Genomic DNA, 19,968 nt, shown 5'->3' on the forward strand with positions numbered 1-19,968 from the left:
ACTGTTTAGACATAATGGTAGTTTTTTTAAACTTCTAGCACTCCTTAGAGAAAATAATTGTTGGTTTTATTAACCTCTTCCTTTCTTTCTTTTTTTTTTTCCATTTTGGTTCAGAATGGTTATGGGCATAAAAATGTCAGTGGATAGAAAAATTCCACTAGGAGGTCTTTCTGTTTTGAAATATTTAGTTCATGAAGGATTTCTACATAAATGTTCCTAGGCAGAATTTTTTTTTTTTCTCATATCAACCCGAAGAGAAAACATAGTAAATAAAATCTACTCAAGTCAGCTGGCTCCACTGAGCTCTCCTGTTCCAAAGGGCTGGTGTTCTGCCAATGACTAGGCCTAACACAAACAACACAACCAGCAGGAAGATGAACCAATAGGTGGAATGTATCGAATATAAGAAGGACAGTCCACGAATGATTGCTGGGGGTACCAACAAGTCAATTAGTTCACATACAACTGACATCATCCCCAATGATCCCAAAAAAGACATAATCCGACCGACAATGGGTGGAATAAACAAATAGCCAAGGTTTCCCATGGATGGAAAGGGAAACAGCCAGATCAGAAAGTTGAATGCATAAGATAAGGGCAGCCACATGGCAACTCTCACCCTCCTAGCCCACGTTTGCAAAGGTCCAAGCTGACTGGGGCCCAGTTCCAGGAGAGCCAGGAGGCCCTTCCTCAACCAGGAAGCTTTGTGAAGTGCGTCCACTCCACAGACAGACACTCCTGACTCCCTGCCAGTGGTCCCAGCTTTTATCCCAAAGCAGACACCTGACCTTTGTCAGCTCACTGCGGGACCCCTGGGGCTCATTTCCCTTCTGGCTCTCCCTGCAGGGCCGGCCGCACCCTGGGGGGAAGCTCTAAGGCAAACTCACCCCCTCTGTATGAAGGGCTGTGGCAATCACCCATATGGCAACCTTAATTCGGGGCTCGGGGTTCAGACCCCAGCATTTCAGCTGGATACTCTGCTTGGGCAAGACACACTGGAGGAAGCAGTCAGCTCATTTTCCTAGTGAAGGACAGTGGGGAAAGCTTTTGGCTCCTCTCTCTAGAAAGCAACCCATTAGCAGAGCTAACTGACACTTCTCCAGGGAGACCAAGTGGACCCTTCAAGGCTGAATGTTTTGTACGGCATTCTTTACAAGGCCCGTATTTGTCCCCCAATGTGCACAACAATTACATTCTACTTTTAATAACATGACCTTCATCATATTTTCAGAGTTTCTGAAAACAGGAGAATGCAAACAAAAAGCACCATATCTTTTCACAGAAAAGGAACATAAGTTACAAATAAAATAATAACAAATATACATGAGAAGCTAATACCTTAATCTGTTCTAGAATGAACTGCAAGTGTTATATTTATTGTACAGCAGGGGCTAAGTCCTGCTTTACTGTACGCAGGTATACACAAGACCACAGCGGTGCTCTTGTTCCCCCCAGCAGCTCACCTGAGTCACAGACATTTCTCACACCTGTCCAAGCCATATGCAGAATGTACCCAACACATGTCTGGATGACACAAAGATCCCAGATGGATCCAGCTTGCCAGAGAGGACAGCTCCTCCTCAGCCACTACATTGTGCAGTGCACAGCCCATACCCAAGGTCGGTGTTAGTCCCATAAATAAACACTCCTCCTGCCCTCACGTCCCTTACAAACAGAAAACATGATGGAGAAACCCTGAGCCTGATAGCATCTTCTTCATCTTTCCCAATACTGAGAAGATTTAACCACAAATTAATAATGGCACTAAAAGGAGTAGGTAAGAACACATGCTTTGTATCAAGTTATATGTAAAGGGAAACAAAATGTAGTATAGCCTCACTTTCTAAGAATTTCCATCAAAAAAGTTCCATGACAAACGTCTATTATACACTTAGGTGTTTACAGAGGAACCACAAAAATGTGACTGAGGTTCAGTTTGCATACCACAGATTCAGCAGAAGAATCCATTTTTCATCTGCTTCCCATTAATTTGTTTTAATTAATTTTAATGCAAATTACTTCAGCAATTTAGTATTTTAATAAAAACAAAGCACACACATTTGGGACAATTTTTGCAGCAGCTGAAATTATAATAAAATCATCTAACTTCTTGAAATACTTCAAGGAATGACTTGAAGCATCATTAAAACCTTTACTCTGAATCTTCCAGTATAAAGACCCAGGAAGGGGAGAGGGGACATGGCTGCAGCTGTTCATCTACACGACACCAGCTGCCAGGAGCCAGACCAATGCCCTGGGACCTGTGGGAGTTCCTCTGAAGGACAGTATACACAGAGTTGTCTGCTGGACATCAGGCATGCTTGGCCACTGGACCACCCCAGCAATGAGAGTTAGGAGCACCTTTCTGTGCGCACCCTCTGCTGCAGCCCAGACACAGCCCAGTGTGTCAGCGACCACGGGGCTTGCTCTCATGCTTGTATTGGCATGGTTAGGGACTTTATCCTTTTGGGCCTGAGAGGACAATCCAGTTCTTCATGGGTTTCTTTAAGGTCACTATGCTGAATAGAAGTGGGGGTTGAATGTATTTTTAAAGCAAGAACCCTAAAAGCACAGTTATGCATGGGCCAGACAAATCTCTGTGGATTGGCAGTAGGTAAGTCCAAGTTTTAAATCTGGATAAGGAATGGACACTTCTGCTCAGACCTCTGATTCAGGTCCAGATGCCAAATTTGTTATGATGTAATCAAGTGCAACTTCTGTGCTATCAGCTGTCAAGAGACTTCCTCCTATCATGCCAGCACCAAATTTGGCCCCGAAGCTGGGAAGCCCACAAGCTTATATCAAAAGCAACCACAGCAGCTATTTTAAGCTGGATAGAGTTCTTACTGGTTTAGATGCTCTAAGATTACAAGGTCATAAACCTATGCTATCAAATCCACACGGGTGCTCTGAGCCAGACTCTGCCCTTTGACGCACGCATCCAACTGCCATTGGAACAATTGGAGGCCAAGCCCATCTGAAAGTGGAGAGCTGCCCATACGGTTTAAATTGGCTTAATTCCTCTAGTACATGCAGCCTGTTGCTCCACATTGTATTTATTAGACAGTTTCATTTGGGTTTTTTACTTGTTTGTTTTGTGTGCTGAAGGCTTTTTGCTGCCCTGTTTAGTATTCAGGGCTCAATATTATTCTGATTTGAACAAAATGGACCTTATTTTTTAACTGAGCTCAGAAATGCCACATCACCCAATGCACTCTGTGGTTTAGTTGTATTTTAGCATATCTAGCCAAAGAATCATAAAATAAACATAGCAAGACGTAGTGTTAAATGGTCTCTCCTCTGAGTGCTGAAGCCATTTCTTTCCATATAATCAATTCTGTACTAACAAAACTAAAATTACTCCATTGCTACAATATTAATGGATTGATTCTTAAAGCTTGTGATTAATTAGAACTGAACCTGAAGCTGGAGGAGCACAGTGACATGATGCTTCTAACCTCCATCTTTCAAATCCAGGAGGTTTAAATAAACGCATATACACCTACATAAATATACACATACACACGTCCGCTGTTTTTTTACTGTCTGTCTTTAACATAAGGGTTTCACATTCAAGGTCTTCTCTGCCATTTTTAAGGTTGCAAATACATCGCTTTGTTTTTTGTTTGGTTGGTTTGTTGGTTTGGTTTGGTTTTTTTGTGGAAGCTGATATTTGTTGACATTCATATGACTGAGTTTAATCTTTCTATCGAAAGTCAACAGAAAAACCACCTGGTGTTGTAAACTGTGATGGTAGACAGCACCTTCACGTGCCATGCCTCTATCTTAAGCTATTCTTTCCTGGAACAAGAACAAGAAGCTTAGCTGCAGACACCATACTGCCAGAGTAACACTGGATATTGGTATATACACCCACATTCAAACATGCATGCTTATGCTACATGTGTTTATATATGTAGCCAGAAACTACAGCCAGTTTAGAAAATTGCTGTTTTTCAAAAATAATTGTCTTTAGTGCTCTTATATAAGACAGAGACACTCAACTATAGCTGAGCCAAATTTAGATAAATCAGTTTTGGTTCTCTTTACTGGGTGCAAATTTCTGATAAGTGCTCATGACCTTGACAGCTTGCTTTTGTAACCACTTGTGCACAAGAGCAGCTTTACTTCTACTAACTTGATAGTACACATTGCAGACTTGAGGATAAATGACTATATCCACACAGATTTCAGTGGATTTATGCTGATTTATACCTGCCCACTGCCTCAGTGTGATTCCTATTCCCTCTCACATACTCCAGTTTTATATCCTGATACAATTCCAGTGGAGTAATTCTGAATTTGTACTGGCAAATGTGAAAAAAGATCCAAGTTACCTAAGATGGTCAGAGAATGAGAGACAAAAACAGCAAAAGCATTTTTATAGAATGATACTATTTAGTCAAGCATACTTATGCAATTGTTTTCTGGGCCATCCATCCAAAAAGTTATTTTCTAAAGCTTGTGTGTGTGTGCATCTTATAAGTCCACAAAGGGAAAAGAAAATATTAATCTAAAATGGTACTGTCTAATTTTCTTGAATACATAATCCGTCCAACATGGATTCTGGCAGCTCAGCTTTAACTCTGAAACAAAAGAAGTCCACACAAAAAAACAATAAATCTGCATTACACATGGTACTAAAATGATCCAATGGATTTATAGATGTTTACAAGTTTGCAGAGTGTGACACAGCGTCCACCAGAAATTTGATATTCACAGCACAAAATATCATAAACATATGTCTGGAACTACAAAGGGGGCTTTTTATGTGGGGATCATTGTTAAAATTGTCTTCAGAACATAAACCTTAAGTTGTAAATGCTACTCCTCATTTATTCTCCAAGACATAACAAATGAGGAAAGAAAAGCAGAGATATGTTTGTAATTGAAAATGTTTCTCAGGAAATGATCTGTACAGGAACATCATTTTCATTCCATTAACTGCTGACTCCAAGCCAACCATTTGTAAAAGTAAATAAGTATGCAAACTGGCTGACAACAATGTGCCTGCCTTTAATGTTACTGCATTAGTACCCAGTCTCCAAAAAGAATCTATTTTCTTTTCTCATTTCCCCATTAAACCAAACATGGCATACACACAAAAAGAATGGGAGAAACGCTGTTCACAAAAAAGAATGGGAGAAATGCTATAATTTAATTTTCACATATGCAACACAAATTAAATGCTTATTGCCTTGAACTTTCTATAAAGTCCAAAGCTACCCCAAAGTATCTCAGTGACTAGTTTGCTGTTCCTTCTTTTTTTTCAATTAGCGGGCAACAAAGAAATACTCCATAACTTGACAGACCTCTGGTGAGAGGAGGTAAAAAACAACAACAAAATAGGGAGCAAGCTCAACCCTTTTTAAAAGTACATGTGATTTTCTTTGCCACGTCACAAGTAGCTTCATTAAGCCTTACATGCTTTCACATGTCATTTGGGATGAAGGTTCTTTCTCAGAATTCTAGGTAGCAAGTGGTGCAGTGTCAAGCTAACACAGATGCCAGTCATTCCCCTCATTCCTTCAACACATCCTCTCGACACATCTTCTGAAATACGTAAACAGTACCTGCAGATGCTTTGAAAAGCCTGTCACCCTACAGGAGTGTTTAAAATATCACTGAAAAAAAAACCAAAAGAGAGTGTTGGGAACAAATACAGACTCAGAGTGTTCAAATTACACTGATTTTTTCCTCAGCTCAAGAACAAACCAAATGCTGTGACCATGCCTAGACCTTACCAAAATCTGCTGTGCTGAATGTGATCACAGCCTGAAAACTCCTTCAAACAGGGTCAGATATGTTGTGCAAAACATACCAGGTTGTTAGCTGGTCTGCACTGATATCCCTAAATGCAAAATATTTAATTTAAATGCATCCTTTGACAGCTTAGACTGCCAGTTTGAGATATTTATTGAAATCTCAGAACACATGGGAGTGCTTGGGGCTATATGGAGACAGAAGGGAGAGCATTTGAATCCTCCTTACTGGTATTTCAATATTTCTCCACTTATAACAAACCTGCAGGTAACAACATCCAGAAGAGAGACAGAGAGACTGCCTGGTGTAGTCCTAGCCCAAAGCAAGTGGAGGCAATTGTTCATCCTATATGCTCACCAGCTTGCTGCAATTGCTTCTTCCAGGTATTGTGGAGCAGAGAAGCTGATTTTATAGGACTGACTTGCCTCGTTCTCTGAATCACCAATCAACTAATAGTAGCTATTCCAACATCAACAAGAGGTGCTCATGCAGAAAAGACAAAACCAAAGATCTGTTCCAAGAAGTCTTTCCCAGCTCAACGAGTTCTAGCTATTCCTAAGAGAAAACCCAAAAATAGTTCCTAGGAATGTGAGGTCACACTAGTAGCAAGCTGAGGATTTACTGAATTTCTTCCTCTTTTCTTGTTGTGTATATAAGCTTTGTTTTGAATGGAGAAAAATTGTCAGACCCACTGTATCTCAGTAATCTAGATGACAGCTTCTTCTTGGAAGAATTAGAAAATTTACTACATTTACTGGGAAGTTAAAGTTCCTTTTCAGGAACTCTGAATTAGTTTCTGTATCACACATGGCCACCATTTTCAAACTGTAGTTCCCTAGAGCTACTAGTGATTTAACATAAGCATCTCATCATCTTCAAGGAATGACTTTGTGACAAAGGTTCAAAAGAGTTGCAGTAAGTGGGCAAGTATTTCTAAATCCCAGGGGGGGAAAACCAAAACCACCTTAATATCTTCTGAGAGCTCCTCATGCTTCAAGATCTTTCTTTGGTATCAAAGTCAGGCAATATGAAGCTTGAGGTGTGACACCAATGCTGGAAAAGTAGCAAACAGAAAGATCTGATAGGAGTGACCCAAAGAACTGAAAATAATAATGGATGCAAATATGCAAATGTATTACTTATTTTCATAACTGGTAGCCTGAAGTCCATGCTTCGCTACTTTCTGCATCAATCCTGAACATCTAACCGTAGCTCTCAGATTCAGTACAAGAAATTAGAATTGTGACATCTAATTCTTTTGCTCCCCTCCATTTTCAAGATTTTCAATTTCTAGCTGCATTTAATATTTGTGCCTACCACACTGATGTTTTCTAAAAGTCTGCAGTGTGTGCTAGGGAACTGAAGTTTCCTGTCAATGACCGAATCAGGATCTAATTTGGGAACTGGGATCTAAAGACAGGCTTTCAACATGGCAAAACTAGGCTGTGGTTTGGCTGGATCACCAGAAACATAGCTACATTCTTAGAGAAGACAGGCTGGCTCTGGTGAAGGGCAGAAAAATGAAACCTTAAAATGGCAGAAATATAAACTCTAGCATATTGAAGAGTAAACTACCCTTTGGGCTTCTCTTGACCAACATGGAGGTTAGAGTGCGTTTGACAGGTGAAAATCTTCAGGTTTGGACTGTTACAGAAAGGACTACAGAAAAGGTAAACTTGTTTCCCCATCCTTATTTTGTATGAATGTGCATGCCCGAGATGCACGCCTGATGTGTGGAAGCCCTCCTGTTCTTACCCAGCCATACAGCACGAGCTGTCATTTCATGGACACACAGGAATATGTTAGGATTGTGGCAATCCCTGACTAGAGGGAGGACTTTGGTCAGCTGCCATAAATCACAGTGTGGTGTGACCAATAGTATGGCTGTGGTATTCTTCTAAAACATATTTACATAAAAGTGCAAAATGACGATGCAAGACAAGACTTTGGTAACACAAACTGGAAACTGTTTGACTTAGGAAAGCAGAGTTAGGTCGCAATTTGCACAGGAAATAAAGCAACACTTTTCAGTCTTGGTTCTTAAATCCCTTTATCAGAAATAATTTAACATCCCACCAACAGAAGAAAATAGCATTAGCCCCATACTGCAGAACAGGAAGTGATGCACTTTTCACTTGTAGAATGGAAGCTAGGCACTTAAAAATATAGTCTTAAAAACCCGTCTGTGTTACTGACGTGTAACATTTGATGTCTAACATAGCCTGATATGGAATGGACAGGAATAACCCTACCTCTTGTTTCCCAAACCCATATCATAGCAAAGAGAACACCCTCTTTGGATATAACTAGTAGTGATGATTTTCGTCCAGCCCTGTGCCCTTCATGGGCAGTGCCTGGTACCCTCCTGTGCATTCCTGGTTTTGCTCACATCTTTATAAAACTCAGACAGCCACACCAACATCCAAATTCCCTGTCTCAAAAAAGTTACTTCACTGAACTGTTCAACTGATTGTCATTCACGTGTTTCTTACCAGAGAAGAAGCTGCCAGCAGTGCTAAGCACCAGCACCGTAGGGGTAAACCCACAGCTCTGAACTGCACATGCATTGCAACCGGCTTTTCCAAGAGCTCTCAAGCGAGCTCTGATTTCAGAACAGCACTTGCTACCACCTGTCAAGCCCTGTCATACAAGGGAAACACCTCTGTGTAAACTCCTACCTGTTAAATCCATTTCACAGCTTGCCATCCTTAGCAGGGTATCAATTTTAGCAAGCAAGGCATACCAATAGTAGTTGTGGCTCTATTTCCTACTTCACAGGTGAATACATCAAAAATTGCAATTCAATCCTCCAAGTAAATAAACACAAAGGGGTTTGTTTTACTTCATAGAACTAACATGTTCAGAATTTCCCACAAATAATCTGCAGCCTTCAGTTGTTGATGTCATAAATGAGTTCAGGTTAATATTCCCATTAGAAAGTGTTTAGTACTACAAAAGCATCATTTTAATAAGCATGAATATTAAAACTTCCCTACTGAGTGATACATAGCCTATTTGAAAACTGCTATCTCAAGCATGCTTTCAAATACAAATGACAATTTTCTCTGAGTAGAAATTCAGTTGATAAAAATCACTATTTTCATACCACTTAAGGAGTGAATTTGTACCAAACTGAGGTTAATAGAAACACATGCTCTTACAAAATACCACCAGGATGAAACAGTTAATTCTAACTTAGTCATATTGCAGAAATATTTTCATGGCATAGCATTCAAAATTAACAAAATATTGTATTTTCTCCCTCTTTTACTTCAGAAAAATTAAGTCTGACAAGGGCAAGATGAAAATAAACGCCCATTCTTGACTTCAAAATGCTACAAAACAAAAGTAACTACCACTGCAAAAATATAAGGTCAGAAAACAATACTACTCAAGTATCACAGAAATTAAGATGAAGAATAACTAAGTCAGGCCAGCCTCCTACCTTTAGGGCAAAACGCTCCACAGCCCATCATAGGGTCGCTGGGCCACCCTCATAGTGCATCCCAGGGAGAAGTGCAGTCTTTAAGGTGTTGGCAGCCCCCTGCTCTGCAGGCCCCTCTGCTGCTGCTCCTCAGGGAAGCTCTAGGAGCTTGAGAGCCTGTTTCCCAACAGAATAGTCCTAGCACATCACAACTCTCATCTTGGAGCTCTGCTTCAAGAACAAGTGACTGACTGCCTATATAATTTAATATGATGCCACATGAGACTCATAGACCATCTGCAGGAGAAACTAAATCTGCTTTTTGCAGCTTGCTAAGCTGCATTCTGAACGCTCGGATGCGGTTTTGACTGTATGCTTTTGTTATCGGTTATATAACTGAACAGAATGCTCAAAAGGCAACTGTAAAGCACATGTTTTTACCAATTGCAGTCCCTTTCTGCTGTAGGTAACTTCTACCTTTTCCCCTTAGAAATAAATTCCCTCAAAGCATAGGAAAAGTCTAGGCACAGACAAAGCAATACTGGAAGTGAAATTTCCTTTTTTTTCCCTTTTCCCTTTGTGAAACAGAGGCTGGTCAATAAGAGCTACAAAATCCTTGAATCCTGTTGCCAAAATTGAGATGTATGTGTGATATTACTCAATTCAGGTCCTGATTGTAGTTATCCTCTCTCTACAAATACTTCCCTACTAAAATAATTAGCAAAATTCACATAGAAGGGGATTAAGCTCTAAAACAGGCACAAGCATATGAAAAGCTAAAAAGCAGAGGAAAGGAGTAGTATGAACCGTCAAAAGAATAATGAACTACCTGTAAGAAATGAACTAGTTTCATGGACTGTGCATCCTTCCAAAGACAGAAAGTAATGAAGAGACAATGTACAGCAATTATTTATTCAGGCTACAAATCAAATTGTCATGAAGTTTTCTACAGACTAAAACTTTTCAGAAGCTGTAAAATGTTTTAAGCATCTGTTTCAACTTGGAGCAGGATGAGGGAAGTGACACCTCCCTGGCTCATTTCTAGGTCATGGAAAGTGGTTACCTTCCTAGTTTCCAACTGAACTTCATTTAAAATACCAGTGCCAAAAGGCAAGTACAGAGAACCGAGAGGTATTTATTGTTTAGGGTTATTCAGCTGTGCTACACAACACTCCTTCCCCTGGTGTCGTATCATATGCAGTTCCTTGCAGGAAAAGACACAGAGCTCTCATCGCTGTCCCAAAACCACATTCTTCACCAGTTCTAAGGAGCCTGATACACATCGGTCTGCAGCTACTGGGTCACTCCTAAAAGCAGCTCTCCCCTGCCAACAGTCCCATTTCATCTGTACTCACAAGTAGTAACGGGGCTCCCCCACTCTGACTCCTGGAGTCCCACTGCCTTCTGGCACTGGGAAACTGGATTGCTAAACTGCTGAATAACAGCATTCAACTACAGAACAATACTGAGCTGGCAGTTCTTTACCAAGCTTTCCTTTTCTTAATTTCTGAATAGAACCATAAGTGTCCCAGATACTTTATTATGGCAAACCCATTTGGGAGGTTAAGTATAGTTAAAGGAAAACCATGCTCTGCTTGAAACATCAAGGAAGATGCTGAAGATTATTACATGTCAAAAAAATTAATAAAGTCTGAAGCCACAGCAACCCACATCATAAATTCAACCTATAAGTGCTTCTTTATACCTATATATAAAGTGCTGCTTTTTTGCATTAAAAAAATATAACTACTTTACAAAAGTAGTAAATGAAAGTGTGGGGTTTTTGGGTTTTTTTTTTGTTTTTTTTTTTTTTTTTTACTCTAAGTTTTTGTACCTACAGTAGTAGCCAAAAGATCATGCCCAGGTAAACTGTCCAAACAGGTGTAATTACAGTGAGTAAGAAAGCTGCAAATTACCTACAGCAGAGCTGCTGTCTTGGAGGGCACAACATGGCAAGAAGATGCCAATAGCAGGTCTGAAGTACATAGCTTGGAGACCGAGCAGAGAAATTTCTAATCACACTCTTTGCAATCCATTTTCACTTGCCACAAACATAAATTCAAGTGGGACTTAATTTCTAATTCCTGTAACCTAACACCACCACCACCATCACTGAAAAAGCCCATGCACTTGCTCCTTCCCTTAGCAGAGATCACTGCAGGGAAAAAACAGCACATTGGCAGGATGCTTTGGGCCTAGAATTTCCCAAACTGTTCCTAAGGGTTCACTTTCAACCTCACAATTTTCAGCTTTGTAAAAACAGAAGTATAGCCAGGGAGGACTAAAGTCTTTCTCAGGAGGTTTTAGCCATCAATACAGGAAACAATTCAAAGGCAACATGACACTGATAGCTTAATTTGTGAAAATGGATAAATACCATATCTGCCACATAGCACATTAGCCCATGTAACAAATAAATACAGAAATAGCACTGCAATACTTGGTTAAAAGGTTTTGGTTCACAGAGGAGGAAATTTAATTAAAGCATGTAATGTCAATTACTGTCATTTGTAATTTTATTTTGCTCCCCTAGAAACAATACAGATGCAGGATTCTAAAGTTACCTGCATGTTTGATGCAAATAGGATAAAATTATCTAGGTTCTGAGAAAATCCAGATAGTAGTAGGGAACAAAAATGCATTTTTACCTAACCTCATTCATGGATCTTCTTCAAAGTGTTGATTACATGAGGATTGACATGCCTCAAATTTAAACATATAAGCCAAAGACCCAGACCTGAAAAAAAGACTTTCATGTTTAAAAAATTGTGTTAAGTCATCAGAAAGGTTGGGAGGGAAGCAACAACCTAACTCGCAGATACTGCAACCAGGCACAGGCTTACTAAAGCCAAAAGAAGAGTATTGATTGATATCAGAAGAAAATTTGGCTTACTGTTTACATTGATTGATTTCAATTCGAAAATTACAGGGCCAGGTCCTTAATGGTTCTGTCTTCTTTGCTCTGCTCAGGGCAATAGTGACAGAGGCCTAGAAGCCATGTAGGAGACTCCATGCATGTCATCACCACAGGAGTAAACATTGCCAAACCTGGTCAATATTTCTTCTCCTTTGTCGTGGGCAGTGCTCTGCAGTATCAGCATCCTTTTCTGATTTTACACAAACTGCTTGTCAGCAGTAGAGCCCAGTGCACAGAAGCATCATACCCATACTCTGTTCTGTTGAAGTCAGGAAATAATATCAGAAAAGGACGAATTACACTTACTGTCAGTGAAATACAGGTCAGACATATTTCTACCTTGCAAACTATGATCTGAGCTACCCCTACAATCAGCAGAAGAAAATCTACTGTAAAGACCTCTGAGCCACTTTCCTTTAAGTACCACCACTTCTAAACATGGCAAGCATCCTGACTTTGAAAAATCATACTTTCCCCAATACTGTAATGCTACAGTAAAATGGTGATTAGAATTATAGGAAGGAGCTAACAAAAGAAAGATTAAACTAATCAGATGCTTTCTTATGTCTCTAAATATACACATAAATCATGTCTATCAGGTTTCCCCAGGCTATTCCAGAAATATGCAGAATGCAAAATGATGCAGATTCATTAAAAAAAAAAAAAAGTCTAAATCTAATCTACTTGAATTTAAAATGCCAGAAATCACATAAATGGAAGATGAGAAGACAGAACTCATGTGTTATACATAAGCAGAAACAAGAGCTATACAAACTGGGAGTCACATAAAATGCTCATTTACCAAGAAATTATAGGTCAGATCTCTGGCAGTGCCGAAGTCTGTTGGTGTATAACTGCAGCAAGGACAGAGGTGTCTCCAAAATGCCTTTGTGCCTTCCCCAGTACTCAAAAGGATGACACCTGGGATTTCAGGGGTGGCTTTGGGGGTATGCGTGACACTTAACCTCCCTTCCCCCATTCACCAGGGCTAAAATCCAGAAGTGAAGAATTCCAAAATGGACTGTGTAAAGCAAAGGGAGGAGGTGGATACCAGAGTTATAATTTTAGACATGCAAGTTATCAAACTGTGTCCTTCCCAGATAACACAGGTGAACATTGACAAATACCACTCAAAAGGAGCAATTCCAACTAGACCTAGGTGGCAAATGCAAAAAATTAGACTGTTGACAACAATAAAATACCATTGGCATGACACAGTTCTCCTATAATATAACTGACAAATGGCTAAAAATGTGTCAACAAGATCCTGAGGGATTACAGCTCCCCCAGTACATTACCATTATTTGTAGTGCACCTTGTAAGGTCCAAACATTACTAAACATTGGCAAGCCTACTACCTTTTTCCCTAAATACACAGGAGAAAGAGAATGATGTTATAGCTATAAATATACACACTTTTTTTATGCCCTATATAATAAAATCTTTAATACAACTGTTCACGCATATCAAATCAGATAATGTGGAACACTCAATACAACTTCTCTTTCCTAACAAGCAAGTTTCATTCCCCGCCATTAAATCAAGACACACTCGGGTCCAAAGCTTTCACCTGAAGCCAAAGGTGGTTGACTTGTTATGTGCCAACATTTTGAACTGAGTGCAGGATTTACTCTCTTCTCATTTTTCGAAGTTATGCTGAATCGAAAGCTAAACATCAGCAGTGCTACTGAAAATACAGAAACAACCTCAAAGTCAGCAGAATCCAAGCGGCATAAAACTAGTATGCAGATCAAACCTAAATCACAACTCCTGTTGATGTCTCTTGTGGCACAGAAATATTATTCAGCAAGAGTAAAAGCAGCACAACTGGTTACCAAATAGCTTTGTCAGTGTAACAATATTTTTTCTCAAGTGCAAAAATTACAGTGTACTGACTTACAAAGATGTCCAAAATTGGCTCAAAGTTTCTGCTAGGGTAAGGGGAAAAAACGCCCTGATTTACAGACCTGTGCATTAACAAGCCCCTCTTTCTTGTTTCTCTTTCTACCTTCCATTTAGTCTTCATGTTACTTGAGTAGGATTTCCTTTCAGCCTGGGTCCTATTCACTAAAGTGCATTAATATACCAATTCCACCTTTAGATCTCCTCTTCTAGAATACTGCCAAGCTGGCAATATGGTTCCTGAGAGACTACTTTTCCTGACATACAGTAAGCTATTTCTTGACACACCACTGTTCCCATGCAATTTTGCACCTAAGCTGTAAACTGGATAGCAGTTCCATATGTTGGAGCTGTTACACCTCTCTGGAAAATTGTATTAGTTTGGGTAAATAAAAAGCTAAGAGGAGCAAGAAAAATATCATAGAAATGTACCCAAATTTGTTTTATCCTGCTCCATCAGCAAATTTGGTATGACCTCTGCATATGAGTCATGCAAGTGCTTTAAAACTTGCAGTGATTTATATTTTCAGGATAGGAATTTTAAGGCTTATATTTCTGTTCCACAACCATACATTATTTTATGCCATACACAATTTCTTGAGAATTATCTATGAACTAAAGTATATAGGCATATTTTTTTCTTCTACTTTGTGGTGCATATTAAGCAAAACCATTCATCTCAATAATCAGTCTCTTTGTTCTTAGCAAAGTATAGCTTTTGTGTAGGTTGTTCCTGGACCCATATGAGGCTGATGCTCTCATCATAATTTTAGTCATGGAAACAGACTTCTACCAAGAGAGGCTTAGTTTATGACAAAGGAAATTCCCAGCATATCTGTCAGAAACAAGCAGTAGTAGGGCACACTACTTTAAAAATAAAAGTATCCAATATTTACATAGCACTGTTCATCAGAAGACCACAGTCTGTTCTACAAACCCAGTAATGAGCTTAGGGCTCATATCCCACTGAGCTCGCTCTGTTCACAGTCCCTCTGCAGCACAGCTCCATACCTTGAGTCCCACATTTATAAACAGAAGAAGAGCAACATGTCAGAACACCACACAGGCACTAGAAAACCAGAAATCTTCTTGCCCCTCACTTGCACACAGGCTATATCCAATTCCACATTCAGTAACTTAACTTTCAATTAATTTTTCAGATAAAATCATTAGTGCACACACTAATGTTTTGCTGCCATCCTGCTGATCAGAACCACTGAGTAAGTCCCACTGAGACAACTCCAAACCAAAGAGAATTATTTCTGGACTTCTGTATGCTGCTACAGAACTATGTGAAAGTTTCAGCGAACTGAACAATCTATTTCCAAGAGTTCACAGCACTTCAATTATTTGGGCACACTTATTATTTGGGATTGGTGAGGTAACTCTACAACTCACAGTATAAACCTGGTACTTATTCTACATCTTTGAGATTTGGATTTTAATCCCAGAAATGGTAATAGCAAGGTTCAAAGCCTGTGGTCCATTCAAGGAGACATCTGAAGGTCAGACCTAGCACTTTCCTGCATGTCTTACAGAGCTCTACTTGAATTCATAGTCTGCTTTGAAGACAGCTAGCAGAAGAAGCTACTTTTTAATTTCTCTAAATGTTATTGGTTGGGTTTTTAGGTCCACAAACCCGTGTTTTCTATGTTCTATTTGACTTGTATCACAACACTTGGAAGATTCTGAGGAAAATCTCACTGACTTGAAAGAGATCATTTAGTTCCTTTGTAATGCAGGCCTGTAAGAACCACAATACAGACCTAGATATAGACATGTCGACTTTATGCCCAAGGGACCGAGTTAGGAATTACTGTACTGGTGAGCTGCAATGCATTAAGCACTCTTTGACTTCTTCCTGTAAAATTTAAAAAAATAATCACTTCATTAAGTAAGGTGTAAAAATCTATCTCCATAGTTAAATTCTATAGGGCTCTGTCTCTTCAGCACATACCTCTGTAGGGTATTTATGACAGTAAAAGCAAAGTGTCTCACATGGCAGAGTCTTGACTATGTTGTGGCACCGTTGTTCTTCCTGCATGCTCTCTTCAGTAGGTCCTGCCCAGATAATGAGAGAACTTTTCCATCTTCTTTCTCTAGAATACTAACAGTTGTCAATAGTTCTGCTTTATCTAATGGACAGTCTCTGGGGTCGTGTGAATGATGTGTTGATATTATTCTAGATAGAAATCAGTATTCATCTTTGGAAAGCCTTGTTTTAAAACTCTTTTCTGAAATGTTCAGACCTTAATCGATTTTAGTCTTTTTTAGACTTATTTCTAGTCTGAATTAAAACACAGATGAGGCTCCCCTGCTGAATGATCAGCTCAAGCACAAAACCTGAAATGTCTGACAGATCTGGGTAAGTTTTAGAACTCTGCTGCAAACCGCTACATCAGTGAACAAGTTAATCCTCCTTTTCCTGTTAGGTCTCCAGATATAATGGAGGACCCAAAAGCTTCTGTTTTTTTTCAAATGTTTCAATTTTCATTAGTACTATATGGTATGTTAGACAAATCCTCCTGCCCTTTGTTACTTGTGCAAACAAGTTAACAAGTCTGTTGTAGTACCCAGGATGGTGTCCAAATCCTTTTCCATACCTGTGGTTGCTCCATAGTGTTAACAGGAAGTGGAAAGCAAAACCTTCCTCTGTCACTGAGGTAAGCATCTATCCACTGGGGGCACAAACGAAGGTCAACGCATCACTGCTGCTTAGGAAGTACAGTGGCACTTTATGCCTTAAGAGCTGCTGGCTCCCAGACAGGCTTAGGCCACTTCAGCAGCAGTCCCCCACCCTGTGCAAGCTTCACCAAATCACCACAGCATCACTCTCTTCTCACCCATTTTATCCTAATTCAAGCTGGACACCTCCTATACTATCCTGTCACCTTGCCCATCGCCCCCTCCAAGGCCCTTGTTTGTTGTCACCTTTCCACTCTCCCACTGTGGTGTTGCCCCTGCCACCTCTTCCCCACCTGCACTTTCACAGATTCCCCCTTCCCCAGCCTACAACTGCAGGCACAGAGCCCGAGCTGGTACAGCCAACAGACTTTGTTTTCCAGATCCTGCAGGGAGCAGAACCAGAAGTTAAACCATAAAAAACTGTGCCACATGCTGCCAAACCAACTTATCACATTTTAGATATTAAAAATATGAAAACAACTATGAACTCTCTATTGTCTCACTTAAGGGTACCTTAAGTTGACTGTTCAAACTTTGCCTTGGAAGTCTGTTTCCAGTGTTAACCACTGATCTTACATTACACAGTTAATCACAGTTCTGCAATTCCTGTAAAACACATTTTCCCAACAACTTTTTTTAAATCCTTAAAAAACACGAGAAGGAGAATCTGCTAAGTCTATGCTTCTAGAAACTCATGTTGTCAGAATTGAGCTTAAAAGCACTGCACAGACAAAAGAAAATATTTCCTGTATCAATCAAGGCTTAGTGTAGGACAGGAAAGATGTTGCCTTTAATAGTCAAAGGAGTCTACCTGTGACTTTAATGTTAAAGAGTACCAGCCAGCCAGCCCACACTGGTGAACAAGCAGGAGATTTTCAGTTTCTGGGCCCTCACAGGGTAAGCCTGTTGGTTTATAATTACAGCTCTCTCTGCTTTGCCAGGGCAGGGGGACAAGGGCAGGCAAGAAGCTGTGCTCCACCACAGTAGCACCTGCATGCAAATATCAGCTTAGGGGCTCCGAAGGGAACCACTTGCCATAAGTAAATGCAGTTTGACAGCAGCTCCTAATAAGAGGAAGGAAATAAGGGAATGGAAGAAAAGTGATAGGAGACAAAAGGACTTTATAAACCAGGGCTTTATTGCTTTCATTTGTAGCATTTTCTCTTTGTTCTGTTTAAGCACTGAGCCTTCCAATTCCAGATGCTGCACAGAAGAGATACCTGTCTCAAAAAGTTTATTCAATCTGGAACTGTCTTGCAAGATGCTTCACAAACTCAGCAGTCCATTATTAGGAGTAACAATGAGCTGCCTCTAATTAATTTGGCACAGCCTTTGCTTCTGATACCAATCAAAGCAATATTAACGGGGAGTCTGTGTGCAGTCATTACAGCACAAAATGGGTACCAATCTTCTCATGAAGATTTTTGGACCATAAACTGTGTTTGAGGTCAGTGTAGTTGGCTTCTTCCCACCCCCCTTTTTTCAACCGGGATGGAAAAAAATACATAATGATGTGCTATTTAGTACCTGGTTAAAAATCTACATTCAGGCTGCCTACACTGAGAGACCAAAACCAGTTCAACACAGAGAAATCTCAGTCTAAGAAAAATAAAGATTTTAGTAGCTCACAGAGCTCAAATTAAACACTTAAATAGGTAACACTAGATATTTCTCATGCTGCCTCACATTTCTCTATTTATTTTTATCTGCAGGATCAGGCCTGTTAGAGAGGGAGGCCTGGTAAGAATTGCCTCAGCCATCATTCTTGGTTACTTACATCTGTGGTCAATTTTCCACACTTTCTTCCATAAAAGGTAAACGAGGCACTGTACTTGCAACAGGATAATCTAAACAATATGAACAATGTTACTGTTAAAGACCATCTGGCTCATCAAGCACAGCTCCAGACTTTTAACTCCTTGAATAAAGTGTGGAACCCTGCAGTGTATTTTTTTATCCAAAATTCATTTTTTAAATGGTAAAAGTAGAGCTCCTGGAGACACAAGAGATTCTGAGTGTGAGGAAATTCATTTTCTGGTTTTATCCCTCTTGCACCTTACACGTGTTGCAATCCAAGCTAGAAACAAATACACGTCACATTTTTTCTACCAAAAAAAAATCTCTAAAATTTTCAGCAAGAAGCATATCTGTGTAACTGGTATGTTTGGGGTTGGTGTTTCAGAAGGGAGACAAGAGGGTTAAGTACTTCATAATTCTCTTTCAACTTAATGGCCTGATCCTGCCACTTCTTAAAAGGTAGTAAAAGTCAAAGAAGGGTCACCAGAAATTAGAAGAAAAAGGGGGGAGGTAAGGGTACAACCAAAGAAGGCTTTTGTTAATTGTAGGCACAATTTCTTAGCTGTTAGATAAATTAATAAGTGGCTGGTCTCTGGGAGAAAAATGTTACAGCAACATCGGAACAAAATAACCTGGAAGAGGGCAAGCTGGCAGGGAGAAAACACAGTGATCCATAAAGTCCAAAGAGCAGAGGAAGCATTGGAGCTGGCTGAACTGGTGCACCAGAAGTCAGATCTCAGCTCTGTGCCTCAGTTTCCCCACCCAGCCAGTCACCCACTCGTGGTGGCCTTGGAGCCCACAGAAGGCACTGCCAGGATCCACCGAGTTCTGCAAAGCAACCGCAGCCTGCCCCATGCCTTGAAGCAAAACAGCCCCACAGACATACAGGAGTTAAATATTCTTATACATTTAAAAGGCTGTGCACTTCAAAACACCTTTTTTTTAAACTAAGCAACAGATAGAATTAAATCTTATTGGTCTGTTCTTCCAACGATGTGATTACTGTGCACTGAGTGAGTTAAAGAGCTCTGCAGCCCCACTAAGTGCTGGCTGCAACACAGGGCAGGGGTTTATTAAGCTGGTTGGTTTTGGGGATTTTTTTTTTTCACCAAAGAAGTTTTAACGGCATTGTTAAAAAACAAACAAACAAACAAACAACAACAACAACAAAATTAACCCAAACAAAAACAACCAATTGGCTTGTTGAAATACTTCAATGCTTTTTATTTCCTCTCTAAAAGTATTTTTGGAAGGCAAAGCAAAGAAAATTAATTAGAGCATAGTTGCAGTTTTTCTTTTTGAGTAAATACAAACATTAATTTCCATATTCATTGGTTTCTTGTTTCAAATTCTACATCTTGCTTAAACCAGAAACATCACCCTATCTAGCATCTAGGTAGAGTACACGCATGACTGAACCTTCCCCTACAGTAAGATATTCCAGCCACTCCCAGAAACATGTGCCCACAACCCTTTTTCA

The sequence above is a fragment of the Merops nubicus genome, unplaced genomic scaffold (assembly GCF_000691845.1).
Source record: "Merops nubicus isolate BGI_N331 unplaced genomic scaffold, ASM69184v1 scaffold21411, whole genome shotgun sequence".
Classification (NCBI taxonomy): domain Eukaryota; kingdom Metazoa; phylum Chordata; class Aves; order Coraciiformes; family Meropidae; genus Merops; species Merops nubicus.